This window comes from Andrena cerasifolii, chromosome 3 (genome assembly GCF_050908995.1).
Source record: "Andrena cerasifolii isolate SP2316 chromosome 3, iyAndCera1_principal, whole genome shotgun sequence".
Taxonomy (NCBI): domain Eukaryota; kingdom Metazoa; phylum Arthropoda; class Insecta; order Hymenoptera; family Andrenidae; genus Andrena; species Andrena cerasifolii.
Genome location: NC_135120.1, coordinates 8,673,271 through 8,690,869, shown reverse-complemented (window position 1 = coordinate 8,690,869; position 17,599 = coordinate 8,673,271). Strand labels below are relative to the sequence as shown.

Here is a 17,599-nt window from a genome sequence, read left to right as displayed (position 1 = left end):
CACTGCTGCGGGTACTCTTAAGGATTCGTTGATTGAGTTTCATTAAAGTAATGCACCGAGTGAGCCACGTTTTCGGGATCATCGCGTTCGGAGGCTCGTTTCTGCTTCGATATTTCTACGTCTTCGTCATCCTCGATTTTGCGGCTCTAAAGTCGGAAATATGCTTCTCGGTGTTGCGATTAGTAAAATTCAACCAGGTCAATGTGTATACATGTTTCTTGGCGCGAGCAATTAGGGTAGCGCATGTTTTAACGTGATTCGTTACACTCGCATCCACCGTAATGCGCGCGCCACGTTAACGAACTTCTAATTACCAGTGGTGGGCCCGTATCGAGATTGTCTGCAATCTCAGCGCGAGCGTAATTGTCATCGTAATTAATCCAGCGACCGGTCGGCGAGTCGGATTCTTGCTCGACCACGCGTCCACCTCTCGGCTGATCTCTTTTCCGTTCGCATTTGCGCTCACCGCCGAACAAAGACGAGCGAGCCGCCCACGACATTCAGCATTCGTTACCGGCCCACGGCTGTCTTTGTTCGCCGGCGCGTTCACGGCAACTTCCGGTTCGCAAAGTTTAGCTACGTGCGCGCAATAAAACCGACGCCGGGGCAAAAACCGCGCGCGCAGAGCCAGGGGGACGCCCGGGCGTCGCGATGAATGCGATTTCAGGAGTCACGCGTTGCGCCCCGTTTGGAAAACAAGCCCCCCAGAGCGCAACCGTGATAAATGCGCCGCCAGACGATTGGATGATTGCCACCCTGTACGCAGGAGTTCGTAATAATTAACCTGCCGCACGCAATTCGCGCGTCAGCCTCTCTTCTGCATTGTTTCTCCTCGTTCCCTGTCAACTGGAGCATCTGGCAGGCGAGGCAGCAGCGATTGTTGGGAAAAAGTCCACGCTTGTAGTTGCGAAGCTTGGTGGGTCTCGTCGAAATCCTCCTGCGCAGAATAATCTAAGAACTGGTGGTAGTTCGTATCTCGGGGGATCTTTATTGACCTTGAATGATCGAGGAAATTACATGACCGCGTAATTATCCGGTGTAATTAAAGTGCTAATCTGTAGTAACTTTGAAAATCGTTTAATTGAAAGCTAACATCGTTGTTCCTCTCATTTTCAGGTCCGGAGGAAAATAAAGGCCGACGCTCTGAAGGTAAGGAAAACCTCCTTAATGAATCTCCGTGCCCGTTGATGTACTTACGTGGGCTAATAAAAACGCTCCGGGGGAAAGGTGCTTCAACGCAATTCAGAGATAAAATCCAGTGGTTTCTGGTGTTTAAACAGAAAACGGCTGTTCATAAGTCTCCCCCGTAAAGCGTCGCTCGCGTTTCCGGATCGATTCCTCTTCCCGCGCCGAGCATTTCGAATTTTACACGCAGGATAGTGACTATAGCGCGAAAATCTACCGTATCTAGCAATTATCATCTCTGAAGGAATTAATTTTTCACAGCCCGTCGGACGGTAAAACGCTGATTATTCACAGTCGAAAGTACTGGAAATTAACGGCTTCTGTGCGCCAGTCGAGCTAATTTCCCTGTGCCGGTTTTACGGCAAATTAAGAACGAAAAAGCTACGTTAGAATGGACATCTCCAATTTCAAGCTTTTTGCATGACTCTTTAATGCCCGCTGAAGCGTACACCCACCACGTAGATTCGTTTAAATTTATTAATCTTAATGAACCATTACTGGATACATAAATTATTTACACAATATTCTTTTCTTGTACCTACAATTTTGGCGAAGTTAATGTCACTTTAAATAATTCGCATTAAAGAAAATCGTGGGGCACGATATTCCATAGCAGGATATGAAGAAAGTAAGAACTTTTTAGTGCATTTTTTAATAAAATCGTTTAACATAAATTTTTTTTAATACATTTTTTATTTTCTAGTTTTTAGTGTTTGTGGATTTACATTTCACAATTCAAACTTCTGTACAAATATCTTGTATTACTATATACAGTTTAACAGTTTGCTTAAACGCTATAGTGCTACAGTCACTAAAAGATAATTCTTTTCTTGTATTACAATTTCGATGGTGATATAGTGAATGTCTCAATTTCTGCTCACATCCCCATTTCTGATCATTTCGTATTTCTCTGATTATTATATGCGTTACGTTTGCACTATAGTTGCAACAAAATAATTCTAAATTATTTAAACATTTACGCGAGTGTTGCACGAGCTTGGGACAATACATACATCGCTATTTTCATGAGTAGAAATACGGACATTTAGAGCATTATATATTTAATTACAACTTACTAGTAGTTAAACATCTTGAAATATGTTTTTAAATAGTTTTTGAATTGGTTGATTTATTATGAAAGAATTAATTAATTACTCTGCAAATTTTGATCACAAACAAATTTTTTACACCTCTTTTTATGACAAGTTACCTGTTAAATGAGCAGAAATTGGGACATTCACCTTACTACGAACGCCTGCAAAGTTTTAGTTTTACTATTCGTACATACGTGACGGATCATTCCTCGATAAACTGCGTATTTTTGGTAATCGCGGTGCGACTAGCGTTCCAAACGCAGCGGCTTTTTGTCGTTCTCACAAACAACGCGAGTAGCTGATTTCAAATCGTTTGGATTTGTGGTTAGGGGTTATATTTATTGATGTCCGGGTAATTTTTTCATCCCCACGGGTTAATTTTTTTTTAAATATTGTATTGTTATCCCAAATATGCACGCCTGCAATGTTTCAAGACAATTGGATAGTTGGAAGTGGGTTAAATTTGAGTTGCCAGATTGTAAATATACAAACATACATACATACATACAAACAAACAAACAAACAGAGGATTGAAGCTGAGCATAATCGTTTAAAAAGGACAATCTATTCTCCTGCTATTTTTTCGGAGTTTCTCCATTACGGAGTTGAGATTCTGCTTTTATTCCCTCAGAAAAGAGAACAGAACTTTGAGAAGCTAGAAGTAAAACGAAAATCCAAGATTTCCTCGTAATCACCAGTGTTTTTATACCAAACTCAGAAGGATCAACATGAAAACCCTCTACCCCGGCTGCGTTTGTACTCGCACTCTTCTAATTGTATGTTGATAAAAACCACGGAAATCACTCATAGGGAACTTCGTTATACCATTACTTAACTCGTTTAAATTCACTTCCCACATTTTGCATATATTTTCTTCGTCCCTATAAACTCTTGTCTTCGTTGAAATAAATTGATAAGCATAATACAATTTCCGACTATCACTTAGAATTGGCAACTGAGTTTCGTCGAGAATTTCATTTCGAATTGGACTCCACCGCAGCACGTGGCACCTGGGACGATTTCTAAGTGGCAAAAGTGACGGGGAATGAGTACTCCCGAGTCTCGCATTCGTTCGCTTGGGTCAGCGCAAAAATCCGTCAAAATACTGTGTACCCTTTGCTGGCTAATTGCCTCGTTTGTATCTCGTGCCGTAGTGGCGGGTCACTGGGCGCCAGAAGGAGAAAATTTCAAATGAAGCCGTCTGTCTAGCTCGCAGAGAAATAAGCCACTCGGCCTTCAATCCGTTCCAGCTTACAAGAACTGCAATGTTTCCGCTCCCTTTATTAAATCGCCTTCCCTCCTGCTGGAAAAAGTACCGAAGAGGCGGGCGAACCAGGCTCTATCGCGTCCTGTTTCGTGAATTTGCCGAAGCTGAAGGGTAGAGACGGAAACGGGGCGAGAGTGCAACTCGTTTTGCTCACCTCTCGGCGAAGATCCGCCGAAAACCTCCCCCTCTCTCTCCGTCTCTCTCCCTTCCCTGCCATTATCATACAACACGCCGGGCCTTGAAGTTTTAATGAATCGGAAAGAAAAAGTTTCGCAGGCCCGGGAAGGTTAATTTCATCCTGTTGAAACCGGGGAGGGGCGAGAGGGGGGCGATGTAACGTCTTGAAGCATTTAATCGTGCCGGTGTTTGCCCCAACCGGACTAGGTCTCCGCTTCGTTTTATTCGGATCACTTTGGAGCGAGTAATCTCCTTAAGCGCTTCCCTCGCGCGTCCCGGCAAAAACAGCCGATTTATTTTCCGAATTCAACGGTCGCTCGAAGGAAGCCCGGGCGCGTATTTCGCTTCGCGAAGAAAAACTCGGTCCTTATCCCGTGTGTATCGGTGAGGGAGGATTGAAGCAAGTCAGTGTTACGTAGAACGTGCGAATGCTGGCGTTGCCCTCCGCGGAGAGAAAGTATCCGTCTACCTAAGTAGTCAAACGAAATCGGCTACAATTGCATCACGACGACGTCATTGTCCTGGCTATGTCATTCCGTCGAAAAACAATCGGTCGCTAAAGGAAAAACCAGACCTCAAATTCCAGTTCAGCGAAACTCCTGCCGGCCGATACTCTTTCCCCGTCCGGTTAACGGACGGGTGGCTCGTAATCGGGAAAAGCGGGCACCGCGAAGTTCCGCGTATTATCGCGGACCAGAAAACTTGGTCTCGCCTTTCATCCGCGGATTAGTACTTTTATGGAGTTTCTGAATGGGGAAGTTCCAGGGCGTGATTCAGCGCGACACCACCGCACCGGTGATCAAGCGACTTCAGCGACTCGCCACGTTTTTGGAAATAAATTTAGACGGACCCGAGCGCCGCGCCGCGCGCGTATACCGCCGTTGTGCGGGCTAGTTGGAGCGGAAGTTGCGCCCATGGCACCGTGGTCCGCGAATTTCTGGTAATCCCCGAAGTAGGGAACCGTGTACAGAGGCCGCCGTACGTGCGCGGGCGGAGCGCTCGCGTGCACGCGCCCCTGATTTATGAAACGCGGTGTAATTGACTTACATTAAGATGCAAATTGCCCGGCTCACGATACCGCGTAAAATTCCTGTCCGATTCTTACGAAAACTTTCGCCCCTCTTCCCTTTTCTTCCCTGGTCTTTTTCGTCTTTCGTTCGGCCGCGTAGAATTAGTTAGAGGTTTCACGCTCGAGAGGTATTTGTGCACGGTTGCGCGGCGCACGATCGTTCGCCTTTTCTCTGTCGCGTGCTCTAGCTTATATTACTGCTCGTCGAGAATATTTTTAAACCTACACATAACCGGGACACGAGTGTTGCGCTACCATTTTTAAGCCGCGCCAGTTCCTTTACCCCGAAATACCGCGGCGATGTGTCAGCGAACGTCTGCCTCTTTCACGTGGAACGAGGTTTGTTCACGTGCTGGCGTCACGAGCTGCTTACGACTGGCTGAGACAGATTTATCGCGATCCAGATACGACGCACCTTTGGTAAAATCGAAATAGCTAACGTCTTACAATGCGAAGACGAGTCGAATCACTCCCAGGCAGTCATAGCTCCGTGCCTCGTGTCGAAGGACGGCAAAGCTCTCGCCCTGGAATAGAAACGATCAACGTCGAAATCACGGGTGGCGAAAAATTTCGACAGAGCGATAAGTGGCCCAGTTCCGAGGGATTTTAATTCGATCCGGACGTATTGGATTAGTTGCTGGCAAGAACGTGTTTAATTCAGCCAGCCCGGCGGGCGCACGAAATTTTACGAGCCCGGGGGCTGCTCAAGTTCCTCCCTTTGTTTCTACCCTGTCCGCCGAAGCGGGCACGTGACCCACCTGAAAATGAACTAGCCGTGCCCTCTGACGGAAAAATATCTGTGCACTGTGCCCGCGCGAGCGCACACGTGCGCTTAGTAAGCCCCGAGCGTACCCTTCCGTTCGCCCAGCCACCCACACCGGACCCCCGCCGATACAATTAAAGAAGCGCAATAGATCCACCGTCCAAGTGGAAGAAATAAACTCTTTGACGGTAAATCGGTGAAGCCGCACGGGAGAGAATTCTTATCCTTTGACTCCCGGTGACGCGGAGTCTCCTCGCCTCTTCTTCGTGCTTCCCACCCCCCACAAACCCCACAATTCCGCTTTATTGCCCGCGTATTAGAAACGTCATCGGTACCGATCACGCGACTAGTGGCGGCTGAGATGAAATCCAGGCTGGGGCATTCTACAAAAATCGTGTCGATAGGTGCGACGACAACACTGATAACTCGTTATAAGATATCTTGCACGTTTCGGGGATATCTTGCTCCGGATAAGTAAGCACGTAGGTACGTGTGCGTCGCTGTGTGGAATTAAAGGCACAGAAGTGTGGGTGAATGTTTGATCGTTGCCACGAAAACGTATGTACGCTATGTACGCGCGAATCCAGTTACGAGCCCTCCTAGGCACAGCTGAAAAATTACGTTGGACGATTTATGCTCGTACGCGAGCCTCCAGGAAGGGACGAGTCCCGTTGAGAAATCTTCGCGAGCATAGTTGATTATTTGTGACCGCCCTCGTACCTCACTTGGGCCAGGCTAAGTGCATATCCGTGTGAACGCGTTGTATCCTTTCTTGAGGTTATAAGGTATGCAATCAACGCGTACCAGCCATTTGGTATAACCGTGCACAGCTCCGCTAGGAAATCCGGCTGAAAATTGGCACGGATCTTATCCGCGAGCGGTATCCCTGGCTTCGTTCCGCCGCGCGCGGCTATTTTTCTGTTGCTCCCGCTAGATCAAACGGAATTAAATCCACCCATACAATTTCCTTGATATTTATTACAATGGCGACGGGCTGAATGGAGGGGTCGGGTGAATGCGATGAATGAGCGGAGCGCGCTGCAACGAAATTAGGTAAACGGGGGCGGCGGGGAGCGACCCCGCGCCTGTTAGAAAGTTGTAAATTTAAGCTCTCGTTCGTCCGTTCACTCGTCCATTCAGAATGCTCGCTGGCTGCTTGTTATTTTCATCCCGCATAATTCCGGCCGGATGTGGAATTCGCGGACGCTGGGCCTTTAAGCTTCGTACCTTTGTATATTTTTAGACAAAGCCCCCGCTCCTAATGTACAATAATTCATCACCGTAGTTGCCACCGCGACTTCCGCGAGGTTCCGCGTGAAACACGGCGCAACAAAAACTGCAACTTTACAACAGGGGTGCCCCGTGCCTCTAGTAGTTGTCCTCAAAACTTTCGCACACAATAAGGGCGCTAGGATTTTCCTCTACGTTTCAGATCCTTTTGTTTCCTTTGAAAAGCGAATCCTAACAGCCGCCCCGTTGTAATAACCGCGTTGCGTGTGATTTCATTTACATTCCATTCGCGAACCGGACCGTGCCGGTAGTCCAAAGTTAATTGTAGTAATCCTGTCTTTACATCGAAACACCGGTTCGGGAATTTTCGCAATTCAGTGTCAGCCACCGTTGCGAAGAATTCGGGCACAAGCGTTAACAAATTCGACGTTGCGTGTACCTGCACATCGGAGTCCGGGCGTTGGGAATTAAAAGGTTCTGTGTATGTAACAGGTTCAAGGGGCAATGCTCAGCGCGACTTCAAAGCGCGAAAGTTTGATTAGTTTCCAGTCCGAATGCTCTGTTTAAAAGTTCAACTAATTCAGTTCCAACGTTGGAATAGTTGCGATTTTAAAAACTGATCTCATCCCAGGTAGCTGTACGCTCCGGTCTTCTTCTACTTGTTAGTTTAGAAATTAGCGCAAGTCGCGAGACTTAAAACGGTCTATAAGTTTTGCGGAAACTACAGAATCTCGACAGAAGCAAACGGCTGCTTTCGGTGCCGAGTAGCGGCTCGTCAAAATCCCCATGATCGGTGGCAGCTGGAGGGAATTCGGTAGAACAAATCGGGAAAGTGGATGCGAGGGATTGGTTGCGTTTAGAGGGAGGGTAGCCGCGTCGATAATGACACAAACGTGCGTTTGCGTAAAATTAGAATCGTCGGGCTCACCAGTCTGTAAGTGCAAACAAACCGAGGTGAATCATTTGCATGAGGGAGCAAGGGAAAATCTACAGATTCGTTGATTCCAGCATAATGCTCGTTCGAATAGCCAACTGGAAAGTGTTAATTGCCGTCCAACCGAATTTCAAATGGTTACGATTCCTCGTTATTGTTTAACGAGACCATTCCAATTAGGTAGGTACTCGGACGATTCTTGGACGCTTCAGGTCTGTAATGAGTGTAATGACTCGTTCCGTGCTGCTTTCGGATATCGTGGTGATTTCAATTTGAAAGACGATGGAGTCTTGGACTTTGCGGCTTATCTGCGTTTATTCTCCGACTTCGCGATAGTTCAATGTAAAAGCATTGATTACAATGTAGTAGATAAAATAACAATGTCTATATAAATTTCTCATTCATCCAAGCATTTAGTTTCGTTTTTCCTCAATTTAAAGAGGACGATGAAAGCATCCCCGTCTACTTGCAGACAATCCCAGCGTAATAATTATCCTATACCCCAACTATCTAGCGCATCGTTTCGCGAGTGGCGCACGCTTTCGATCTCCCCGTCGTTAGACGTTTTATCATAGGGGTGGACTGAAAATGCTCCAGGTATACCCTTCCATGGTGAGCTTTTCTTTCCTGGCTGGTGCCTAAGTAACGATGCCGTGTCGCGTCCCATGAATATTGACGATCGAGAAGGTCGATTCATATTCTTGTTTCTAATCGAGCTCGCCGTGACTCTCCATTTTTCATCCCCTATCAGCGGAACAAAAAGTTCGCCATCCACCCTCTGCAACGCTGAGCGCACCTCCACGTCCCTTCTCCCTACGACGCTTTCCACGCGCGTCGATGGCAGCGCGATACCCTCGCGATCAACCTTCCATCTATTTAACGGCACTTACACAGCGAACATTTCCTCGACACGTTTTAAATATCAAAGTAAAGACGAATATCGCGGTAAATATTTGCCTAACGAATCCCCAACCACCTGGATGCAGAAATTCAAGTACAAGTGCCGTTAAGGATCTATCGGACGTACAATATTCGACAAAAGTATATGAAACTTGAAATACTCGAATATCTCCGTGTTACGCATAGTAAGTCTAGATGTAAGGAACTCGAACGACAGTTGCAGTCTTATTTTTACTCCTAAGAAGGTATTTTTCACTTTACAAGGGCTTTCTCAAGCATTATTTGCTAAACTTTTGGCAGCGAAAATGCCCTGAATTCACAATTTTCTCAAGTTATAATTTATTTCTTTAAAACTGTGCAGTGAAAACAATTGAAACTTGGCAGATATTTTCATCTACCCGTATACTACATGTAGAAAAAGATTGAAAACATTGGTACTATTTCTTCAACATTTTTTCAGCTGTTTTATCTGTAAAGGTCGTCTCTTTCCATAAGATTACGTGTAAAATCAGTGGCAATTAAAATCGTTATAACTCAGCAATCATTTAGAGAATTCGTTTACAATTTTTGGAGCACATCAGGAAGATTAGAAAGAACTTAACGTTTAAAGATCGCAGAGTAAGGTCGAAAATCGCTGATTTCGGGAATTTTCGCGATTCTCGACCTTATTCTGCGATCTTTAAAAGTTTGTAGCTCAGAGAAACGTTAACCGATTTTGATGAAATTTTAGGCACGTATACAACTTACTGCAATCTACAAACGTTTTTTTTTAATTTTCATTACAAGCTCACAAAAAAAAGTTTAAAAATCGACCTTTACTATTCTTTTCGCTATTCCGACCAAATACATTTTTTTTCAAAACGACCAAATACGTCATTTAGCAAACTAATCCTTGTAGCTTCTCAAAAAAGCTCAAATTGTTTGGACGAATTCTAAAAAAGTTATGCGATTTTAAAAAGTGTCCGAATATTAATGCGAGTCACGTGTATACGTGAAGTGTCGGTAGGAATAGTGTTAAGTCGCTACTAACGATCAAACGCATCAACCTATCTACTGCCAATGGACGTAACTGTGACACATGGCCCTCGTTCCTTCCGGTTCGATCCTCTGCGATCGTCTCCGACCCCCTGCGAGAAGGTCCACGACATAATATTCCCAACACCCGCACTCGTCCTCGCGATTAGCTCCCGCCGCCTGTATCATCTCTACCATCCTATTCGGCGGCACGTACGATAACGGCGTATCGGCTGGGTTTCCGTGTGCTAGAATTCGATCAAAGGCCATGGCAGCAGCACGCGTTGCCGCTCCTCTTGTCGCGTTCTTGCGTGCTTGCCCGTGAAAGAATCGAGCTGAAAGGAACCTTTTGCGATGGTGCACCCTTTACGATACGCGCCCGTGCCCGTCCCTAAAGTGTCGTTCGCGTCTCACCCCCCCTCCTCCCTCGTCCATGCTTCGACTTACTCTCGCAGACCATTAGCGAGCTGAATGATTAATGGAGCATTCACGACGAGAGGAAGATCGTCGTCGCCCTCGAGGAGACACCACCGCTAGCCAGACAACGGAAGTCACCGGTTTAGGTCGATTATTTTTAGGTCGGAATTCTTCGGCCGCGACCCGCTGTCTCGTCGCCGTCTTACTTCGCATTTCTGTGGCTTTCCGCGACCCCTATCGACATCGGGAAAGCTAGCATGTCCTCCCGCCGTTTGATGGTAGAAATGACCTTACCACCGATTCGGTGGTAAGCTGCTGCTACGTTATTAGACCACCCGCGAGCACGCGAATATTAAATCTATTCTCCCTTCTAGAATGAGACCCCGCGACGTGATAAATCGTCGCAGCGTCGTATCGCGGCGATAAAGAGCCACGAGATTGGTAACTGAAGGGCGTGTTGTTGGCGATACGATCGTTCCCCCGCCATATTACCGAAGACGCACACGCATCGTAATCACGCGGATACACGCCATTACGCGTGTCCAATATTCTGGCCAGACTGATAGGCTTGATCTTTGTTGGCTGGTATACGCGTGTATCGACAATGCGATAAGGGGGGAGGACTAGTTTATTGTCTCCGGGTCTTCGATTATCTAGGCCCGTGGCCTAGTGGTAAACACGACCTACCGAACATCTGCTAGTTTCTTGCTGCGCCGATACAATTTGACACGTATCCTTGATTACTCCAGCCGCACGGCACGCCAATTAGGCAACGGATACACTGCTTAAAGCTTAAAACTGGGGGGAAAAGAGTCCCCAGGAAGGATTTCAATTATCACGCCGTCAAGGTTCACAAACCACGGCCGTGGATGGAAAAACGCTGTCACGTTGGACAGATAGCTGTCGGCGAAAAAATTTAATTATCCGAGCGCGCCTTTAACAAATGGATCTTTCATTAGGATCCCCCATTCGTGTCGATCACGATTGACAGTCGTTTCATCCGCATCTCCATCGTTCATCGGCCGTTTCGTTCGGGCTTTATACGGTCAGCGTAGCGTGCGCACGAGAGTCTCCCGGGTCCGTCGACTTGCCTCTAAACGAGTCCCTTTATGATCACATCGTGGCATGACAAACTGGTCGGACTAATTGTATGGACAATTTTGTGGCGCTCCGAGCGTGTAGAACAAAGGGCCGGCGAGTTACCGTCGAGGGCGAAGCGCGGCCCGGCCGTTCCGATTCGCCTGACCTTCGCTCTGCCTTCATTTAGCCCCGGCAGTTAAGAACTTTCAGGGCAAGAGCACAGAGGGGATCGATGAAACGAGGTGGGTCACCCCTCGTTGCGCCGAGCGAAAGCTCCCGTTGTTGTTGTTACTGCGGTGGTAAATCGAGGCTTTCGCGGCCGACGAAAGCCGCCGCGCTAGAGGCAACATTTAGCGCAATAATATGGGGGGTGTTTATTGATATTAATAGTCCGCGGTAATAACCCGTTTCCACTTTGTTTAGGATTGTCCGCTTATGAACGTAAATATTCAGCGAGTCGCAAGGGCGGAGGGGCCTTTGTCGCGATAAATTGCCGTTTCGTGTGCAAAAACTTGCCTCGAGTACAATGGAGTACAACAATAAAGCATCTTTATTGATATTAATAGTGTACCGTTAACGCGATTCGATTTTGTTTGGTGTTGGACGCTTGGAGAAATAAATACAGCCCGCGAATTAAGAGAGCTGTGGCCTTTTGTTGCGATAAATCGTTATTTCGTGCGCAAACAGCCGCGCCGAGTGCAGTAATACGTGGCCGCTTATTGATATGAATGGTTCGTCGAAATCACGCGGTTCGATTTTATTGGGCACCGAGCTTTTAGAAAACAAGTGTTGCGTGAATCGTCGCTGCGCAGAGCGTGGCGGTAACGGCGGCGCAAACCGCGAATGGGGTCGTTCTTTGTGAGGGGTAAATCGAAATTGCGGGATAACTTTTTCCAAACGGGGCTTCGCGTCTGTGAACCTCGCGCGCGGAAAGCATTCTTGGTATGAATAACAAGATTCTAAAGAGCACTGCAAGCAATTGGTGGAGTAGAAGAAGGAAACCTTTTTACAGATTCTTCGGTTAGAGTGTTAAATGCTCGTGTTCTGCACAGATTTCCAGATCACAGCTTGTACATAGAAAAGCAGTGTAAGTAACTTACAAGGGGATATCGTGGTTGTGGAAATCGCTTTTGGAACGACAGTATATGGGAGTCGTAGTACTCGTGTAGTATGAAAATACCATTTCGGCTTTCCGTTGAATGGGCCTTCGTTTTCGAGATATTGCAATTTAAAGTTTTTAACTTACGTAGTAATACAGATATATACCATCTACAGTAACCTACACCCAAGAAGGTTCCGTGGCTGCAACGGTAGCGTGTCAGATTGATGCGCGAGCGACACCGCGGTTCAAGTTCTCCCCACAACTCCATCATACTCTCTTTTTCTTTTTTTTTAACAATTTTTCCCGTGGAAATATATTTTGTGGATATTACGTATTATATAATACGTTACATATTACTCTACGCAAATTTTAAGGCTGAAAATGAATTTATGACATAACATATTATTTAACAGACCGAACCAGTGCGTCGAAATCATATCTTCTAATTATAACAATTTTTACGGTCGAAATTCAAATTATATTATATAAAATATTATTACAATCATCTCTTTCACCGGTGCTTTCATATGCTTGTACCTACTGCGAAACTATTTCATTCCGAAACTTTCGACGCATGCGTTTGTCGAGCAGGTAAAGTGGGACAGCCGTTACTTCTGACCGTAAGGGTGTTCTTGCTTGAAAGAATGGTCGAGGTCGTTGGGAGCGAGTAAGTCTTGACAACGATTTCTGTGTTTACACTGTATAATCAGTCTGGCGATGGATATTTCGTTTAATTAATTAATCTTTGTACAATACTTGGGGTGGAAAAATTATTAAAAAAAATTGAGAAAAAAGAGTATGGGGGATGGAGTTGTGGGGAAACTCGAACCTCGGCCGCCCGCGTGATAATCTGACGCGCTACCGTTGTGGTCACGGAACCTTCTTGGCTGTAGGTTACTATAAATGGTGTATATCTGGATTACTACGTACGTTAAAAACTTTAAATTACATTATCTCGAAAACGAAGGTCCATTGAACGATAAGCTGAAATGGTATTTTCATGCTACACGAGTACTACGACCCCGTATACTGTCGTTCCAAAAGCGATTTCCAGTACCGCGATGTCCCCTTGTCGGGTCAACGGTTTCACTAAAAATTTTCGAATCTTGAATCAAGGCTGAACAACTGAGTTACGATTATACCAACTGGTAGTGAACGCCCTCCGGAAATGATCGTAAATGTAATTCGCAAATCCATTATCGTAAAAGTGCACAGCTTGTGCATGGACCTCTAAGCGTTTGCTGGACGTTGATATAGCGAGGGCTTTTCTGTCTCCGTGGGCAGGGATCCCTGCCAAACAATAGCGAATGATTTACCACGAATCTTGGCTTCCTTGCTATCGTTGCGCGCAGGCAATCTGTTTAAGAGAGCCGGTCGAAAATGGAGCAGCTTGCGCGGAACGTATTTTCAACGCTGGAATATCAGACGAGTGTAAAAACTAAGCCCACCTACGATACCGGCTGACTTAATCTGTTATTGTAATATATCTCAAGCCCCTTGTTGGCAATTCAAACTTGATTGATTGTCAGAAACGCGCGGCGATTAAAGAAACCGTGATATATCGAATCGTGCCCCGCTACGTGGCTAAACACGCGACAGAAATAGACACGTATCGCGGTGGTTCTCGTTAATGGTTCAAACTAACACCCTGCCCAAAGATAACACAAATGATAACAGCTGCCTCGTTGTAGACACAACTCACGGTTTCTAATAACAAGAGAACTTAGATTTCTTGGCTCTAGCGCGGACGCAGTTGGAGTAATGGCCTATCCACGTGTTATGTTTAAACAGCTGTCACGCGGCCGATTTTTTGTTGGCTTTTCCGATAAAGTAAACGTCCCTACAGTTTCCGTATCTAATCGTATTATCGACACTGACGGCGTCAACGTCCACTCGGGTTTCATGCATCCTTTCGACATTCTCTCCAACGACACTTTCTGTGAACTCGCGTCACAACGATTTAACGTGACTCACTGTCGATCTTGTTTAAGGTGCGCAAACAGCCAGTGTGAGATTCGAATCAGGTCGATTCATTTCTTCGCCCTCAAGTGTGCGTACCTATCGAATTTTAGATTGTAAGGTCCATTGGCGGGGTGATCGTCCAATACTCGAAAGGCCCAAGATCTTTCCATGTCCGCGGATGGGATCTACTTTCCAATTTCTTCTGCAGAATAGGATACCTCGAATGCATTACAATATTGGGTTTCGTGCGTGAACGGGAACGACCACGCGATCAAGTTCACCGAGAAGCAACAACCATTCCACGACTTCGCCTTCGAAAGAAGGAATTTATCGATGACACAGATACCTCGATCGATTGAAATAGTCGCGTAAGAAACCTGGCCCGAGTGCTTTCTTCCTACGGGATTTAGAACGTGATTCTCCTTTTTACCGGGCTGCAATTACTTGGATCGCTCGGCGAGCGATGTCTCGTCGCCGGGTTTCTCCTCGCAATAAACGTACAAGTATTTCCGGGCGGAGTGGCGGCGATATTACGTGGCGTCGCGGTGAAACTTGAACAGCTTTCGTCCGAAATATCTCAGGGTAACTCGTTGTTGGCGTTATTATTATACGGTGTCGGGACAACCCTGACGTTGCACGGTTTGCAGCGCAGCTTTGGTTTCGGCTGCTCCGCGATATTCGAAAGCCAGATTCGTCGTCGCTTTCGTTCCTCCGCAGGATGAAAGGTTGTCTCGCCGTCGACGGCTGGCACTATCCGGGGAAATTCTGAGCGCTCTCGCCGCACGGAAACTGAGCCAGAGTCACGACACCCTCGCCTCATCGCCGAGACCCGTGCTCCCAACCCACCGCGGTGTCGTGGATACCAGCCAATTTCATTCCTCCGTCTTTGTAACAAGGCGGAATGTTCATCGCCCGCAGTCACGTGCCCGAGACCTCGATCCATCGGAATGAACTCGCGCCTCGGCGTCGAAGGGGTGTCACTTATGCGCCTGGCCTCCAGCTTCCACTCTTCTCGAGACCGAAGAGAGACGCTTCTAAGAACGAGAAATTGCTAATCCGACGAAGATACTGAGAAGCCGTAGATCACAGTCAGAAGAGTAAGTGGTTCCGTGATCTCCCAGAATGTAGTTCAATGACAGAAATTACATTGGCGCAAACCGAGATGCCTCTTCGTTGCGATTCTCTTCGAGGTGACTCGAAACGAACGATTAAACGTTAGACGGACGAAACACTGTGTCTTCGTCGACTTTATCGCAGGCAACGTTACTTACGATTATATCCGTTCCTCGAGCACGACACGTGCGGCGACCACTCGCAATGGTATGAGTGCCATTTTAATCGGACTTCATCTTTCGGCTGCATCAGGGATTCACGGGTCAGTAAGTAGCAGCGAAGGAACGTATTGCCTCCGTGCCAAGAATACCGACGACGCTCCATTCGGCATCGAACTCACTGAATTCGTGGCATCGATCACGCCTTCTGCTCGACGAGACAACTAATTGACAAAGCATCGCGACTCGGGCCCGTGCCCCCATTATGCGGCTTGTAATTAATTTACACCAGTTGGTTAATTTAGTTGAGCGCGGAAATATCGAATCACCGGGCGAGAGGAACGGGGGAAACACAGTACTTATCACGGCTAATTTCCGTGCCGAGCTCCGGAGCAGAAAGTAGCTGGTAAAGCTATCGCATCTGAAGAAAAATCCTATCATCCATGGTGAACGTAATTACCTTAAAGCTGTGTTTACACCTGACGAGTGACTCGGCCGAGTGAAAATCTTCCCCGCCGGATTGCTCGGCCGAGTACTGGAATATGCGTTCAGACTGGGTTCGGCCCAGTGGGCTCACTCGGCCGAGTACTCGTCAGGTGTGAACTAAGCATAACGTTCTAGTAACTCTGCGGGAATTGGTGAACGTCACGAAGAGTAAAACATTCGTACGATAGGAAATAGTAGGTATTCAATAGGGATGGGATCAAGTTCAGTATGTACTCATGAATCCGAATCAATTCCAATACAAAAGTTTCACTTCATGGTATTCGAATACTACTCATAACAGCTGGCGTTTCGTTCTATCTTTAATCACGAACTATAGACGTATATTAATAATAAACGTCGTGAGAATAATTCTTGACGCCATAATAGCGGATAAAATAGCGGCATTGACACGGAATATTATCATTGTTTCTGGGCGTTCAACAAATACGAACCTCATGGTTTAGCATTCATTTCGCAATAGATTGAGAAAGGTAACCAGATTGATTCGATTTATACTGATTTTAAAATGGCGTTTGATACTGTTAATCATTCTGTCATTATCAATAAGCTAGCATCTTATGGCTTCCATGGAAAGATGCTTGTCTGGCTATTTAGCTATCTAACGGGTAGAACTCGGGCGGTTAAACTCGCGGGGGCACGATCTACTCGATTTGAAGTGTCATCTGGTGTGTCACAAGGGTCCCACCTCGGCCCCATTCTTTTCATATTGTTCATTAATGACATTGCGGATGTGTTTATGTATTGCCAATTTTTATTATATGCCGACGATTTAAAGATATTCCGCGCCGTCAGCTCAACAGAGGATGTACATTTCCTACAAGATGACTTACATCGTTTCACTAAATGGTGTGAAACAAACTCTATGTTGTTAAACGCATCCAAGTGTCACGTTAACCTGCTGAACAATTATATACATTGTACCGAGATATTGACACTTTTCAAACTACACGTACCACCTAGGATACTGAGGAAGCTTCCCATCTCCCATCTAAATTCTTACAAAACTACCTTCAGTAATGGTATCATTATCAATAGACTATGCAAGTCTGCTAACAAAGTTGAACCTCTGGTTGACTTTTTTTCTGGATCCCTATATACATTCAAGAGCTAACTTAATAGACGACCTTTTACCTACTTAGTACATAAGTTATCAATAATTAATTCCAAATTATATTACTCATGTTTGTACCAAGGGGTAGTACCCGTAAATAAATAAATATTATTATTAATATTATTATTAAATATATACTTCAAAAGTACTTGGGTTATAGAAGCCGGTTTCGAGCCTCAGAAAAAGTACCGGTAGAGTTCGAGAATGTACTTCTAAGTTCTTCGACGTTTGAAAGAATCGAATCCCTTAAAAGTAGTATTCGAACCCTGAAAGACAAAAATCTACATAGCTGAGAATTACCAATACCGTACCACTTAAGATATTTTTCGTTGTATTTCGTATTTAGTACTAAATCGAACGCAAGTTAATATTGGATATTGTAGCTTGATGTTTTAGGTACAGTTTTTAGTTAAAAGATTAGAATCTATAAATAGTCAGGATTCGATTATACTTGCAAATACCATTCAAGTTTCTCAAAGTTCTTATAGAGAGTTCAAACCTTTCTCGTCAAGGTTC

The 17,599-nt window shown here is 45.8% G+C and overlaps 1 protein-coding gene across 3 annotated transcripts in view; it reads left to right on the top strand.

The window, feature by feature from the left end:
• The first annotated feature begins 1,116 nt into the window (after positions 1 to 1,116).
• Kek5 (leucine-rich repeat, immunoglobulin-like domain-containing kekkon 5 protein) overlaps positions 1,117 to 17,599 on the top strand; it is a 256,658-nt gene continuing 240,175 nt past the window's right edge. For 2 of the 3 annotated variants that reach the window (XM_076808519.1, XM_076808518.1), the window contains exon 1: positions 1,117 to 1,149. The gene's annotated coding sequence lies outside the window, so the exon portion shown is untranslated. The remainder of the gene's footprint in view (positions 1,150 to 17,599) is intronic. The other variant, XM_076808521.1, reaches the window with a different exon arrangement.